Source organism: Athene cunicularia (assembly GCF_003259725.1).
Source record: "Athene cunicularia isolate RWA chromosome 4 unlocalized genomic scaffold, athCun1 chr4_part2, whole genome shotgun sequence".
Lineage (NCBI taxonomy): Eukaryota > Metazoa > Chordata > Aves > Strigiformes > Strigidae > Athene > Athene cunicularia.
In genome coordinates, this window is record NW_020799099.1 from 36,657,248 (window position 1) to 36,675,047 (window position 17,800).

Below are 17,800 nucleotides of genomic sequence, written 5' to 3' on the forward strand. Positions count from 1 at the left end.
CCTTTTTTTTTTTTTTTTTTTTTTTGGGGTGGTTCTAGTAGTAGTCGAGATAATTTCTGTGTTTTATAGCAGTATCACAACCCACAGGATAGTTTTAGCCAATTGGTCCATAAGCAAATATGTACATTATTCTTTCAGCCTTTTGTAGCTACCTCACACAAATTATATCATCAGATTATACCGTTTCAACATGGTGAGTAAAGCAGTCCAAAAGATCTCACTTTATCTTCACTTATACCAGCAGGAATAAGTGTCTGCCACAGACAGAAAAGAAAACATGACCCATATTCTTCCATAATGCTGTCAGGTGACAGCAAAAGTATATGAGAAGTGTCTTCTGAAATTGAGAACCCTACTCTGGGATTCTTTTGTTTCTTTTTCATGGTCCCTTTCAATTTTTTCAAGGAGATTGTTACTACAGCAGGACTGCACTATGTCCTTACCAATAATCATCAAAATTCACCAACAGAAGAAAAATTGTCGTGGACTAAAAGAGTGGAAACAGCGGTCTGATACCACCAATCTTTTAGCCATGCCCTGAAGACCTGTTTGAGATTAATTTCCCATAGATGTGCATTAACTGTGTGTTCGCAGCTCCATTTTATTTCCTGATTGAAGATCTATTGACTGAATTGCAGAAGCACTGAGGGAAAAAAACACTAAAATGGAACATCAAATTAATTATTGCATGTGAACAACTCTGAAACTATACCAAAGTTGGCAGAAAAGTCTGTAAGTAAATTAAAAATTGTCTTAAGAATAAGATATAAGGTAAGTAGGTTTCAAGGTAGTCTCCTGAAGACAACATGACAAAAAAAAAATTAATTATTTTTCAACAAAAGTATATACAGTCCTTTCTCAGGAGGGGAAACAGTTGATGAGGCAAAAAATAGCAGTAGGCTGTATTCCCATAATTAAAGCATATCATAATACTTACACATGTGGAGTACATTAAATCTGCACAGACAGCCTCCATTTTAACACTTCCTAAATCTAGAACTGTGCAACCTCAGGAATGTGCTTTTAACATAACCTGCGTACACATGTTGTTATCTATGGAGAAAGTATATATGATCTCATGCTGCAATATAACCATTGCACTTGCAGGCATTTACAAATGGTGAAACAATGTGTGATATTTTACACAGAAGTATAAGAACACTGCAGTGAATAGATATACGTACATGCTTCTATATTACTGTATACATAAGTGATGGTAGCTGTTCCAGTACCCAAAGAGGGCCTACAAGAAAGCTGGAGAGGGACTTTTTACAAGGTCATGCAGTGACAGAACAAGGGATAATGGCTTTAAACTGAAAGAGGGTAGGTTTAGATGAGATATGAGGAAGAAATTTTTTCCTGTGAGGGTGGTGAGACACTTGCACAGGTTTCCCAGAGCAGCTGTGGCTGCCCCCTCCCTGGCAGTGTTCCAGGCTGGGTTGGACGGGGCTTTGGGCAACCTGGGCTGGGGGAAGGTGTCCCTGCCCATGGCAGGGGGGTTGGAACTTTAAGATCCGTTCCAGCCCAAACCATTCTGTGTTCTTAAATCACAAGCCATTAAACTACATTTAACAAGATAACTGGAATCGTATGACAAGACAAGCTGCAGTTATTAGAAATAACATTAAAAAGTAATAACTTTTTGGAGTTTAAATAATCCAGAATACTTTTCTTGATATACTTTTAAATTTGAGATCTCTGGTTTTGTCAGATACATGTGACAAATCTATCTTAAAGAAAACTCTTTCTTCTTTTGGTTTTTTTTTTTTTTTAAATTCCTCTAAAGTTTACCACTCAAAGAACCACAAGATTTTATTTTACATCACCAGTCATGTAATTGTCATTTAACTATTCAGTTCCTGGGCTTTTTTTAAAATGTCAAATAATAATGATGAGATTCATGACTTCAGGGCACTAGGCAAGCGAGTTAAAAGTCAATTTAGATTATAACATTGTTCCATAGTTTGCCATGTATATTTCAAATAATGTATGTACATATCTTTTGCCCCAATTTGTTTCGGAGTAATTAAAAGTAGTCTGCCTCTATAGCATCATTTTTTGTTTACTGGGGTAAACAATAAAATGCTGAAGACATTCATAGCATTATTTGTAAAGTAGCTTCCAGAATATAGAAGCAAAGCATAATTCTTCCCTTAATAAGATACCTAAGAAAATCCATTTGCCAAGCTCATCAAATATGATGTTCTTGCTTTGTATCTTATAGAACTTCCCCGGTTCAACTAGGATAGGTTTAAGTTTCCCCAGCAGAGAGATAGGGGGAAGGGATCTCCAGCCGGGTTTTTCATACCATGCTGAGTCAGGTCCAGGGGTGGAACCTTTTTACTTGCTCTTTGGTGGGCTTGGTGGCGAGAAGCCTTTCCGTGACCAGTTAGTGGTATTTCTCTGTGTATCGTTTGTTTTGTTCACTGTTATTGCTGTTTATTGTTGTTATCATTGCTACTGTTGTTGTTCAGATTGTTTTATCACACTGTTGTATTAAATTTCTTCTTATTTTAATCTGGGTTTGTGCCTAACTTCCAGCCCAACCAGATGCGGGTGGGGGAGGGGCAATGGCAACGTGCTCTCCGGTCCCAGCAGGGCTTAAACCAACACAAGAACACATAACAGATTTTCAGAAAATGCTATTTTTTTCCATAGCTATGTACAAGTTCAGATACATGAAATAATCAAAGCTCCATGTTATCATTTGACATACATTGTTATTACTAATCACCCGAAGCTGTAATAATATTTTCTAGCATCATTCATCTTCTATACCCTACACTTAAGACTTTCTTCTAACCCAGGAAGAAACATTTTGCTGAATAGTCTTCATCTAAGATTCATTCAAACAATTCATTAGAAACACAATGCAGATCCTGAAAGTCAGTGCCTTACACCAGCTAAACAGGAGCTTGGATGGTACTGAAGGTGAGGTCTATAACTAGCTTCAGGCTCTAGACTATAGATATACTCATCTTAGTTTGCCACCCTATGTTCCCTTTATGGTCAAAAGAGGCGAGAAGGAAGATTCTGTCATTGGTCCAAAAGGGAGTTTTGGGAATTCTAGAAATCTCAGCTGAAACTCCCCTTCTGTGTACTCGAGTAGGACAAATTAGTTTACATTTAAAGACAGTTACAGATATTTCAGAGCCAAGTTCCTTCAATCAGTTAAAAAATGAAATTAGGAGATAAACGAGCAATGATGGGAATACCAGCAGCTGTGATTTTGCTCACCTGAGTCCCAGCTACCTGGTTATGGACTGAAAAATACCTCCCTAGAGTTCAGTATAAGCATTATATAGTCCTCAGGCCTGCCCAGGCCAAATCCCACTATAAAAAGTGGCATGCAAGAAGCATAGGTAGAAAATTATTAGACAGTGGAAATTATACATTGCACCGCGGTTAACAGCAACTTAACTTGAATTATTTGGCTCAAGGGCGGGAATTTAAAATTATTTTCAAAACTGAAAAACTGCATTCTAAAAATGCACCAAAAAATCCACACTTTCCAGAAAAGTATATGCTTTAAAATTTGTTCAGTCAACTATGTCAACTCAGTGATGTTACTATTGCATAATGTTTTCAGGAAAATGAGTTGCAACATTCTAGTATTTATGTTATATAAACTTGTACTTTATGTTGTCTATACACTAATATTATAGTTGAAATCACAGAACTAGTCTCCCAGAAAATAAAGTCACAGAACAAAACAGTACCTGCAAGAAAAAAAAGAAATCTTGGAAGCTCTTTAAAAATATATTTAGGTAATTCCAATATGTTACATCAATTTAAAGGCTGTACTCTAGCAGGATACCATTAACTCACTGATGACTCCACTGGTTTTGCAAACACTAGTTTATCTCTAAAAGTCTGTGAACCTGGACAGTCTGAGCTTTCCCTTATGAATGGTGGCTGATATAGCCATTTAAAAAAGGTGGAGACGCTAATCTTTGTTTTTCTTCTGTTCGGTTGTGGGTTTTGGGGGTCCTTTCTGTTCTGTTTTTTTAAACAAAACATGCTTCCAGCTCACAATTAGAGTAACTCAAGCAGCAGCTTCTGCCAGATGCAGTGGTGCAGTTACATCACCAACACGAAGCCATCAGGCTGCCTGACACTGTTTGCAACAAGGGTAGTCTGGGCTAAGAGGCCCTAGAGTGAATCTGAAGATTGTGTCAGACCTGGATTAACCTACACTGTCAACTGCGTGTAGAAAGCTAGTAAAATGTCTGTTCATACCTGGCTCAACCACAGTCTGATTCTCATTGCTCAGACATTAAAGTTAGTTTTTGTAAATAATGTTAATAAAGAGTAATGTTTACAGGTTTAATAAGAGATATTAAGTTTAGTATTCTTTCTGAAGTTGCATAATATACTTTTGCCTTCAAAATGGCTGCAGAAATAAAGAAACATGCTATTCAAATTCGCATTACAAAAAAGCAATTAGATGCTCTACTCACCCCAGATTTCCCACATATAGGTCATTCTTCATTTAAACTAACTTCAAGAAATTATTATGAGGAAATACTATTACTCTCCTGAATAACAATAAATGAAAGTATTGTGCTTCAGGGTAGACTATTTTTTTGTTCTTGATAAATATGCAGCATTAGCAACTACAAAGTCTTTACATGTTTTATTGTTTTTGAAGGCTAAGGATCGAATGCAGTCACAAAATGACAGAGGAATCTGTTGGAAACCTTTCAAAGAGCGAAGGCAGCGTCAGATGCCCCTATCCATCATATAACTGATGAGGATGGTATTGTAGCCACTGACCCAGTTGCTAAATTAGTCCTTAGAGTAAAATGCATTTATAATCAGTTAGAATCCGAATTCTATAAGGGGAATTAATTGTTCTTTGCTAAGAAAGGATTGATGTTTTGGCTCCAGTTTCTGGAGTCTATTCTCTTTTAATGAGGTACTTCCTTTTTATATGCATGTTTATGTGATTATTTTCATCCTGGAATAGTATTATTTTAAAATGCACAAACATTAGCAGTCCACAGAACAATACATCACCTAAAGAACAAGACTAGTTGAACTGCTTTCATCTGAGAGCAGAACAAACCCAGCAGCTTTCTTAAATGACTGAACACCCAAGATCTCTCTTTTTCTGACCTGCCTTTTTGCCCTTTTCAGAAGTGCCTCAGCCCAAAATGCCAGTGCTTTAGTGACTGGTCCAAGTTAATTCCAAAACACAAATATACCTTTGGCCACTGCTAAACTGTGTGGGCAGTGTTTCCCACAGTGAGGCTGCAGCTCTGACCCCAGTCCAGGACATAACTGGAGCCCACTGCAGCTCTCACCAGCCTGGTTGCCCAGATCTTTCCTCAGGAGGGATCCGGGAAGCACCTGGGACACCTGTCTAGATGGAGAAGGGTGCCCCAAGTCCTGACCTTGGAAGCATACAGGCTGTGCAGGGGATGAGTCTGAAGCACAGTGAGTTTCTCACCCAGCCTAGTTACTAGTGTGAAAGAAACTCAGTGTACTGGGCCCTGATTTCAGGAGTATTTCTGATTTCTATCCAGCAGCTACTTAATAGCATGCATAACCAGTTCTGAAAAAGCCTACTCCTCAGTTCTGCAGTTTCTAGCCAAGATCCCCGCTTTGCTAGGCTAGAAAGTCATCTTTGGCCTGCTGCTTTGCTTGGCCTCACAAATAATGCACTGCTGGCTAAAGACCAGCAGTTTCTATAGGAAGTACTGATTGCTTAGCAGTTGGCAACATCCCTCAGAGCAGGTAAATCTCACCTATGAGCATCTTGCCTCAAGAAATGAAAATGAGCCCAGACTACAAGACAGCCAGATGCAAAACTTCTGAAGAACCTTTTCCCAGCAACATCTAAAGGATTAATCAGTACAATGTAAGTGCATTCTGTTCTTAAGAGACTTACAATATTTCTGTGCCTGAATCTGCATCTCCTCTTCACACAAACAGTTTAACTGATTCCTATATAAAACCTCCCTGTACAGAAAATGTGAAGAATTAGGCCAAACCGACTCTAGGAATATACAAATGCAGCGGCCATATCCAACAGAAAAACTAGTTTTAGAAGCCAGCCAGCACCACCCTGTAAATCACAGTTTAAGTGTTAGTGGTTGAACTCCTGTAAGTATATACAACAGTTAATTTGCAGCTTCTCTACTTTCTTTGTAAAATAAGTCCACAAATAATCTCTACTGTGAGGCTTAACAGCAGTTTATCTCCCACCCACATACTGTTTCTTTGATAGCATTTGGTCACACCCTTCCCAAAGGTTGGTTGCATTTGATTTATGTAAATCCCAAATTGTTAGCTTTGTTCATATCACCTGCTTGGGGAAGTGTATGATGTATTGCATTTAAAAAAGAAATGTAGGCATATATTTTCAGTAGCTGATTAGAACAAAAGCAGACCAAAATTACTTTCTTCTGCAATATTCTACAGACACCAAGTGGAATTAAGTCCTGGTGTTCTCCTACACTTAATAAACTAAAGTATTAACTAATAACAGCTGGCTTCTGGCTAGACCTTACTGTCATTTCAAGTTAGGTATGTGTACAAAGAAGTTATCTGATTATGCTGAGAACAGAACTAGCTCCATTTATTCCACTTTTAGGGAATAACATATCACCCCAGTGTTTTCTTTGAAGAATAAAGAAAAAACAGTAACTATTATGTACTTTGATATGCTAAGTAATTTAGTAATTTATATATAGGCACAATATATTTATACATATATGAATACATACAGGGCATAATATATAATGTAATATTTAATATATACTGCAATCTATAGTGTAAATCAAAAGAAAGACAGTTCTGTAGAACACAGAAATAGTTCCTAACTCTGACTCAATTTTTGTTGTTCTTTCAGTGTATGGTGTTCTCAGCCCTTCTATGTATCCCTCTTTTCTTTTTCACACTTTCTCTTGGAAAAATACATTATGGTTGAATTTAAACAGAAATATAGCTTCGGTTATGAATTAGATTCTCCAACCTTAAATCTAATATTGTATCTGGTCTTATAAAATTGTTGTAGAAGTGAATTTTAGTTTTGCTCTTCGTTTGATTCAAATATTAACATTCAAGTTCCCTTCACCTGTCAAAGGGGAACAATCTCAAAGCTACATCTACATCTTTCAGAGAAGCTTTTGCATTTGTATTGAATACAAGACTGGAAATATGAAATACCCTGCAGAATCTTACAATTCAAAAATACCAAAAGATAACTCAGAACTCAATAGCCCAAAGAGAAAACAACACAATATTGTTGAACAGGATGAATGTCAGAAAGGGATGTAAAACTTTAAAGCAAGTAAGACCATTCCACCGTAATATACAACAACTGCACAAACATGGGAATTAATTTTTTGCAAGATGCTAATTTTGGTGACACATCTTACAGGTAACTCTTTAGACCAACAACCTACAAAGCTGGCAACCTATTACACAGTTTCCTGTATACAGACACTACAACACAGCAAGCTTTAGTTATGTCATTCTCTAAAGCAAGGAAGGATCTCTCAAAGCAGATTCAGGCCTGGTTTTGCTGCACATTTTCAGCTACTGACTAACCCTCTGGCTTGTACCAGGCTGTATTCTTCCTGGAGAGGTTGGGTACCAGCTACATGCTGCTCAACATTCAGCACACTGAAAATGGAATTGAAAAGCCCGTCATGTCACAAGTGCTATGTTCAGTTACCTTCAGTAGCATCTGACCCAGAGTCCCTTGGAAGCCTTTTGTTTCAATACTTTGTGTGGCAAAAGATCATCACATAGAACTACCGATATTATCTCTATTAGCACCTTGATTCTGTTTCTGTTAGGAAGAGCCAGGGGCAGAAAAACAGCACACTGCAGGTGTATCTTTAATACTCAGCCTCCACACAAGTGGCCAGAGTTTAGCAAGTGAGGCCTTTTGTTAGTGTAAAAAATGTAATGTAAAAAATATCATTATACATCAACAAGCCCAACTACAAGACAGTTTTTCACTCCCAAACCACAAGTCCAACAGGCAACTCTAGCAATTTGGAGTAGGGCACAACTCGCTTGCTGTTAGATTCTAGCTTAGCCAGGTGGACATCTGTTTGCTTTTTGGTGTGCACCCCAGAGAAAAGCACAATACTGGGTTCCTGAACAGTATACTGGAGAAGTTTACATGAGTCTCAAGCAGCTGTTCAAAAAAAATGTCACAAGCCCCTGTGCTTGCACTCTGTTATTGTGTACCTTTATATGCATGCCCAATGTGGGAAACATCTGCACATGGAGAGGGAAGTGCTGTGGTGACTGGAAGTTGTCAATGCATTACTGGATGCCTTCCTTTACTCAGAACAATTCTGATCTGCTTGCCACGGCTGCCCTTCTGAACACCAGGAGAGCATTCACAAATAAAACAAAGAATTTGTACAGCAGGCTGCAGGTATTACAGAGATACTGGAACCACTGGCAGGATGAAACTGGCAGCTTTCTTGCTGCAGCAGAACTACTCTGAAAAACCCAAATACACACAAAAAGCTACATCATTGGAAATGTCATGCTCAGTATGTTTGATCATAGACTGCAAATTCACATTAATGATTCTGGACTCCTACCTAAACAAATCTAAAGCTCCACTTAACAAGAATAGGCACAATATTCCAAAAGGGAGGTGATTGGACTGTATGTAAAAACACAAGGAAACAAGACTTTTATCCATGCTCTAAAAAGCCATATAATATTAGAGACTTAGCAAACACTACAAGTAAGTTTCTATCATGTATCGTATCCATGGAAAAAAATACATAGTTGTGGTAGAAGGATATGGGAAGAAAGAGCAGCAATTTATCCTTAATGATATGAAAAAGATGACCTGCCTAAAAGTGGATTCATAATAATAAACTTCAAAAAAACCTTAAACAGAAGCATTATTGTGATTCACAGAGAATCCTAAACAGAATATTGTACACACAGTCACATTTCAATCAATTCCTGCATGACTCATGATAAGCATTTTAGGGCACGAAGTAATTGGCATAAAAGGTAAAAAAAAAAAAAAAAAAAAAAAAAAAAAAAACACATAGAGAAGGTTCTACTCTTCACCTTTCTCAGAAGTAAAACTATTATGTGTAGACTCAAGCCTCCAATATATCAGAACTTTCTGAACTCATTTGGTAAGGTTCAAAGCACAGGTCAGCTGACAGGCCTCCCTGGTACATTCACAATAAAGAGACCCATTAAATAAGACAAAAGACAGTTCCAAGACTCAGTTCCAACACACATCATTTTGAGTACACATTGTTCCCTAAGCCTAATTGCCTGAAAACGGCAATAATGTGTTGAGATGGCCATTGCAGGGCCATGCAGCAACCTCGCCATCCTGAGCCACCTCCAAAGGCTGCTGCAGTAGCAGAGGCAGACAAGGACCAGCACAATCAGTAATCAATCCTTCAGGTTGGCAGGATTTTCTGTTGCAGTAATGGGGAGTGTGAAAAGACTTTTTTTGCACTAATGGCCTACCTCTGGGCACACGCAAGACAAATTTTTTAACAGCTGGATGATAGCATGATAAGTTGTATAATTTATTAAAGGGAACTAATGCAAATGGAGAGCTCTGAGGGGATACGAGCTCACTACAGTCACCTTGGGGAGTCTGGCGATAGAAATTTATTTCTGTGAGCTTTTCAGAGGGAATTAGGTTTTTCTTTTTATAATCTTATGTGGTGGTTAAGACAGGCTTTGCACAGGGCCTCAGTTCAGCTGCTTAGAATCACCCCGTGTAAGAACTGGTTAAAGTAAAATGAAAAAAATGCATTAACTTGGGGATCCAAATGACATGCTATTGGCTCAACATACAGAAACAGCCTTACTACTGCATTTGCAGAACTCACTAAGCTTGGTCCAGAAGAATGACATCGCCATTATGATAGGAACCACGCATTTGGAAAGGACAATACAGGCAAGAGACTAACAAAAAGAGAGACTTCTAAACAAAGTGTGGCATAAACATAACGAGGCACAGTAAAAATGTCTTTACCACGCCAACCTAGCCTGTACCAGCATTTGAAGCCATGGATTCTTACCAATTAATATCTTATAGCGTTTCATATGATCACATACCTATGCTCGTTCCTGCACTCACTCACCCCTATATATATAAGCAAGCTTTCTGGGCTGAGTTTAAACCATTTCTTCTCTCACATACTACCAAAAGAAACTCTGTGTAGACATAGCTTAATATTCTCTTCCCCATAAGGTGAGCTCAGTAGGGATAAGATTAAGAAAATTCTTCTTAGATTTGTTTGAATTGAGCTCTGTAGCATGATTTCTGAAAGGTAGTATTTGGTACCTGGAGTTCTACAAACAAGCAAGTCACATTATTCTTGATACAAAAGCAATCAGAAAGTTAAAAATGCTTATCACATAACCGAAACCAACAACTACAATCTGAAGAAAACTTTCCTTTTGTCTCTCTTTAGCTCTGAAACATTTTCATCCAACTATTCAAAGCAATATGTAGTATACTATATCTACTGAGATTATTTACATATAGTCCCAGTATTCTCTGCCTTCTATGTTCACCCCTGCAGTTTTTCTTATCCTTACAGACTTTCATATCATTAAGAAATCTAAATGAAAAAAAAAAAAAAAAAAAAAGGGGGCCTTTTCTGAAGGTCTTTCAGCAACATCAGTGAAAACTGAGGGTGCACAGAACACAATGAAACAGATCCCTAAATTCCAATATTCTATAAAAAGTGAACTTTAGAATAGCTGGGAACAAATATGCCCTGACTGCCCTAAGCAGGTGGACCTTTCTTTTTCAACCTGTTGCAGTTCCAGCTGTCATCTTTCCTTAAGTTTTAGATGGGAATTCTGGATCACTTAGTAATGCATCTTAGCCTTTTAGCAATGCCTAAAACAAACTTTTAAAACTAATAATTGGGAATTTTAAAGAAATAGCACTCTATAACCCAATTGCAAGTCTAGAAGTTAAAAGGACAGGACTTAAAAACTAAGTTATGTTTCAGCTTTCATTTTAACACCTACCAGGTCAACACATCATGCAGGTGAAGAAATTAGGTCTGATAGAATAGACAGATTGTGTTCAATATATCTGTGCCAGTTTGTAAAATATTTCCTGTGCACACCCCATTTACTTTAGGTGTCTGAAACCATAGCAGTGGCACAAGATACACCTTCCTTCCCTCATCAGGTAACTGCTGAAATAACACTGGAATAGTTTAAACCCTAGACAATATCCTGCAGTTTCTATATATATATTGTATCTACAAGCCAAAGCCTACACTCCTGTCTCAGTACAAACCAATTCCCATTGAACTGGTAACTGGGTAATTTAAAAGCTTAATTTTCAGAAATTCAGTTAAAAATACATACTTCTCTTCTACAGACTATTAAAATAATACAAGTTCTGAGCACAATGATTTTAGACAACAGTCTAATAGATTTATATGTTTAATACAAGGGGAGAAAAGATTTTTAAATTGTGTGTGCTTGTCTGGTTTTGCTTATTTGATAACAAATGCCAGTGTAATTGATTTATTTGCAGGGTTCTCAACAGTCAAACACAATACAGTAGTGACTTAACAGTGTGTGACAAAGTCCCCTATGTCTTCTTACCATCCTGTGTGCTTGAAGTAGTATTTAGTTATGTGTTTATCTCATTGGTGATATTGAAGCCATGTATTTTAAAATACCGTTCTCTTCCTACTCCTTTCTCCACTCCAGCTACAATGAAATACAACCATCAAAAATCTTTGTGACATGTCCATGAGCAAATTCAGACACCTGAGCAGTATCTTAAAACCTTATATGCACACATTATGTAAATCTTGCTGCTCTCTCAGTATGGGGGATGACCCATGGGACTGATAATCGAAAACAACACCTTTCATTGCTAGGTTGTCAGCTTGAGACCTTGAGTTACCGGTGACTGTAAATTGTTACCATCTGCTGAAAACCGCATTCCTTGGTGGTGTTTGCCCAGTCTCCACTGGGCAAGTGCTCCTGTAGCAAAACTGCCCATGACACTTGGCACTTAATATGTATGGGTTTTGTTAGCCCCAGCACAAAAGGTTGAAAGCTACACTTTTCTGCTCTCTCATTCTAAAGATTATTTTTTCCATGTCAGGGTTAGGTTGTAATTCTAAATATGGCAAGTTATACTGTAGCTCCCCAGGGACTATCTGCTCTCTGAATAAATCAGGAAACTGCAATGAACATCCAAGGTTCTCAATCTGCTTTATATAAGAACAAAAATAATTCACTATATTCAAAGAAAGAGACTCAAATGGTGATTCCAGAAGTTTTTTTAAAAATCAAAAGTTTAAAAAAATCAAAAAGCAAAGTTTCATATCTTAATTTCACTGCTAAAATTAACTCATCTATCAAGGGTTGCTTCATTTCAGAGTCACTCTTATCTGCATCTTTAAGCATCAATAACTGAAACCTTGAACAGCTCTATTTGTTACCTACTGGATTTCTTCCTTCTGTACTTTTTACCCATTTAATCAAGAGGCGGCTGCAAAGAAAAACTAACATGTGCCCTGAGTTTTGAAGCAATACATATTTGTTTCCCAATTAGGAACAGGCAATTACTTAGCCTGCAATATTAAAGTTTTTGGGTTTTTTTTACCTCAGGCTTACACACTAAAACCTGAATTAACTTACTAGTGTTTACACTCAGCTTTTATTCAAATATACTATCATGATGATTTCTACACCTTCTAGCAAGAGATCATTTTATGCAACTTCAATTATATATAATGGGTGGGCACAGAGGATTAAACTGATTGTTTGGTGGGCAGTTCTCCCAGTGTGTTAATTTAAAAAGATAAGAATATGAAATGTGAGATGTCTATTCTAGCTCCTTCAAAAAGCAAGCTTGAAAAATGTACATTGCAATTTTTTATTGGGTGAGGACAAACCACTTTTTTTTTTTTTTTTTTTATACAGGTTTTTGATGCATGGCCCAACGCAGGCCTCAGCAAAAAGATAGCAAATCTTAGAATTTATTATTGTCAATAGTCTGCCTGACCTTTACTTTAACTGCAACTTGGCTGTCAGTAATAATCCAAGGCTGCACTTTCAATGATAGAATGAGAGATTTTGCATATTGAGTCTCCAGGTCTCCTTGAAAGCGTTCCGAAATCACAGTCATTTATTCCTATTGGCAGGGCAAGGTCCATTATGAAAGCTCATTCGTCTTTACTTGAAGATGAAGAGTGGAGAAACTCCATTTTTGCTCTGAATCAAGTACTAACTACTGTAGTTTTCTCAAATAAATCAACGAGGAGGCTTCCAGGTCCAGGGTCTGAAATCTTTTCTCATTCTGGGCACCTGTTCTCTAATGGTTCCCTTCACCTTTGCAATGTACAATTTTGGTTGTAGATAAAGCAGCACTTTAACACAGACCTGGGGTTTTTACATTCTAACCTTTCTTCATTTGTGGTTTGTTTTACTTGACAGGTTAGAGTTTGCAAGTTCAGAAAGAATCTAGCAAGGACAGGATTGCAAGGGCAATAATAAATAATGGGCTTGCACTGGCCTCCTCTCCCCCGAGATGTTTTTAAAGCCAAAAATTACTTAAGCTATGTTAAGACATGATATGTGTAGCTGTGTAATAAAATATACTCAAAAGGTGTCCCAGCTAGGTACAAATCAACCCAGGTAGTTCTTCGCTTCTTAAGCTGACGGAATGAGTGAAAGCCAGACTGGAAGTCAGAGATGTACTGGCATAACATTATGCCCAAGCTAGTATGTTCCTTCGGCGTAGATAGTCCTATACAATGAGTATGCAAATACTATGCCCTTTTTAAGAGGAGACTGGGACACAAAGAAAGAAGGAAACAGAGGGTTTTCCTACAGAGTCTGTAATAAAAACTGCATTTGAATCCCACCTCTTCAATCTCTCCCCAGGTTTTATATTTCTGGCATCACATAGGAGACCATTCCTGATCTCCATGGGAGTCCTCTTCAGAGCCATCAAGAGAAAAGTTAGGGCAGGGGAAGGAAATGATTCATCCTCTGAGACAACAGCAGCATCCTAAACAGAGTGCCTAGATCTACGATCCTGCAAAGGCAGATAGCTGTTCTCCTGCAGAGTGACTTACTGAAGCCCACAGGGTTCTGCAGAGACTCAACAATCTGTAACACATGGCAAACTGTGAGATTCAGGACTAAGCTTTCCACTGGGGTAAATAAAAAATACCCCCAACTCTCCTCCTTTTAATCACCATTTTATGGCAATTCATCACAAGAGATATTCCAAAGGAAAAAGCAGGCACAGGAGGCTCTAGTTGCCTGGCTCCATCACAGCCATATTCCTCGTGAGGTTGGACAATCTTTTTTCCAAAAAAGTTTGTTCACCAAAACTGTAGTTTCAGGTCAACCGATACTATTCACAAATTAATTTAGCTTAGCGCTCCAGTGAATGTGTATTCATCTATATAAAGCAGAACATTGTCAACAGGAGACAGGCGGCAAGTCCTATAGGCACAGCAAGTCTTCTCCATCACTCTCTACTTCAAATGCAGGACCCTGTAAGGTATTTGTTTGGTTTACCATCCTGAGCCTGGACACAGATTCTACAGAACAAGATAGAACCACTTTGATACACAGAAAACATCCTGAATACTCCCTAAGAAGGACAACATTATTCAACCTCACATTCTATCCTCTGTGAACTGGGCTGTGATTCGGACAGCTGAATTCCTTAAAACAACCCTTTTTCTCTCCCCTTCATGCTCTAATATTATTTAAAACTATCTAGTCTGCATGATAGGGTTGAGAATTATTACCACAATAAGCAAGAGCTAAAATATTGCATGCCTTACCTATTTTGCTCCATCACCTGCCTCAAAACCTTTGAGAGTAAGAAAAACCTAACTGATTCTTGCTGGGCCACATACTGCTGGCAGAAGTCCTTCTGTACTTCCACATCTTTCTCCACCTTTTTTGTTTGACTTTCAAGAAGAGTCTTGCCAAATCTGTCTCACTGCCTGTGCTCTTATGTAAGTCTCCACATCAGACACACTCTGAGCTATAGCATCTGGCATATGGATTGTGGGTTGAGGAACCCTCCAATTTCCACAGTGTACTTTCCACCACACATCCTCAAGCTAGTCTACTAAGTTCTAATTTGTAATTCCTATGTCTTCTGACTACAATACAAAGTAAAAAATACATACCAGAGGATGGGAGAAATAGTAAGTTTAAACTCCTTGATGACATGCGTCTTTAAAATAGAAGATACAAAGTTTCAAGTTACCATAATTATAAATCTCAGAAAAAAGACAGAAACAAAATGAGGTCCTGGGGTCTGTCAGAGGCCACTGACATCCTGAAATATTTCCTCTGAGAAATCCAAATAATTCCATGTCGCGAACTCCAAGAACATCACCACAGCATAGCATCTGTGTGTAACCTGTCCAAGTAACTCCATTCAGTAACTGACCAATCAGCCACTGATTCTTCAGAGAATAAAACCTAACAAGTACACTACTATGTGGTGGTTCTCCAGCAGGATCTAGGCATAGCAGAGGAAAATAAACAAACAGCCTTACAGCCTTGTATGCCTTACACCTGCAGACTAGATTTACCTCACCCATGCACCTACATACATCACAAGGTTTTATACAGTCCTGTGAAAATCCTCAACTCCCTTTCCCTTTTACTACTGGATATGACAGGGTTTTAACCAGTTTGTGGACTCTCATGGTTTATACTAGTGTATGCCTTCTAGGTTCAGCAAGTGCAGCACAGGTAGTTTAGAGAGTAAAAATGGCTTTTATTCCAAGCCATTTTTTCCACATAGCCTGAATGATGGAATGTATTTACTCTATAATAAAACATTCTTCTACTCTACGTGGAAGATATGGTTAGCATGTCAAATTATTTTGCCAATGACCTGATGAGATCTTCAGAGGTTGACTGAAGTAGCTATTTTTTCCTCAGTGGCAGGGGGTTGTTCCTCCCCTCCTCCCAACAAACATTTTTGTCAATTGCACAGAATATTTCAACACTTCACCACAAGTTTCCAAAACAAACATAAGCACGTGGATACTTTTACTCCAACTTCTCCCCTCTGGTATTTAAACAAACCACATGTCCCCAGTACTTCCTATTAGTATAGGCTACACTCACTTTAAAAGGGTAATCAAGAGCCTTTAACCCATAAAGCCAGCAACAGAGAAGCACAGAAATTAATCACTAACCCGTTTTACAAACAGAAGGAAAGAGGTGTCCCAACTATAAACTCTGATTACCAGTTGCAAAACACATTTAAATCCCCTAGTATTAGCAATCTTTTAATATTTTCATTGCCAGGTTACAATAGAAGACTGCTAAAAGGCATTAAAATTTACCTTATGCTCCTGAGTAACTGTTTTACTTCCTATAGAATGTAAAGAGATCACAAGGAGGAAGAAGTCTACTCATCATATTTTCAAAAACCCTTAACCAGAGTAATTGTATTGCTTGCATTTATTCTTGTAGCAGAATACAGCTGCCTAATCAGAGTACAGCTTAAGATGCTACAAGAGAAGGTAATTAGATGAAAACAAAATGGGCTCTAGATGATAAACCAAACAGCAAGTCTGACCAAGATGCATCCAGTAAAGGAACTGCAAGAAAGAAGTTAACCTTCAAAACATTTGAGGTTTTTAAAATAATTTTCATAGTAGGATACATGCTTTCAGGAGGATTTTGGTTTGGGTTTAGTTATGGATTTGTACATATTCTGTGCAATAAATTAAAGAAAGGGTAGATGTTACAAGGGAGAATTGAGACTGTTTTTTCCGAGGTCCTTTCTGGCTCAACAGGCGCCCCTTTGCCGCCACCTTCACTGGGTGCTAGACTGAGGCTCAAAAAGGAGTTTGGAAAGAATACTGTAACGTTCAATGAGGGAAAAAAAAAAAAAAAAAAAAAAAAAAATGGGTGTCCGTGCAGCGAGCAGGTTCCTACACTCCGAGATGCCGGCGGCGGGGCGCAGGGTGGGGTGCGCCCTCTCCGCGACTTAGCCAAGGCCGCCATTCCTAACTAAAAGGTTACGGCCAAAATCAACACCTCTCCCCACAGCTAATTTAAATTTATGTGGAGAAGCGTGTCCTCGACACTGGCTGTGAGAAAAAGCCAGCGGAGAACGAGATCAGGGGAGACGCGTGGCTGTGGCAATGTCCGGAGGAGATGGGGCCTCAGCAAGCCTCAACCACCGGCTTATCGTTGCCGCCGGCTGCGGGCACAGTTCCCAAGAAAGACCCTCACCGACTAACCCCCAATTCCCCCCCTCCCCGCTTCTCTCACCCGGAGCGCCCCGCACACGAGGTAGGCAGCCGGGCCCATCCGTCCGGGCAGGGCCGTGCGACGGCTCCAGCCGACAAAGGTGAGGAGCGAGGCAGAACCAAGATCCAGGCGAACGGGGCCTGCGAACTGCGGCTGAAGCCCCAGAATTTGGCTGTGATGGCGGCTGGGGACGGGCAGAGCTGGGGTATGGCCAGTCGGAACTACTAAAGCCTATTAAGAGCCATTACCGCCCCGGGGCCTGGTAAACAGGTGGGGCCTAAACTTGCCCCTAAATGGACTGTTCGTAGTGGCAAATCCCAGCAGAAAGGGTTTCACCAAGCTGGGAAGGAGGTGCCCAGCAGTTTCGTCCTCCCCTCAGTAGGCCTGTGGTGGTCACCGCCTGTCAGCGCTGTGTGGTGGGCACCTGCCCGCTGCTGGGGAGCGGGGGGGTGGAGGTGGTAGCGGTGGTACTGTTGGCAAAAGCTGTTGGATGAAACAAATTGAATCACTTTTTGTCTGTGTTGCTTGAATCGCCCCCCCCCCC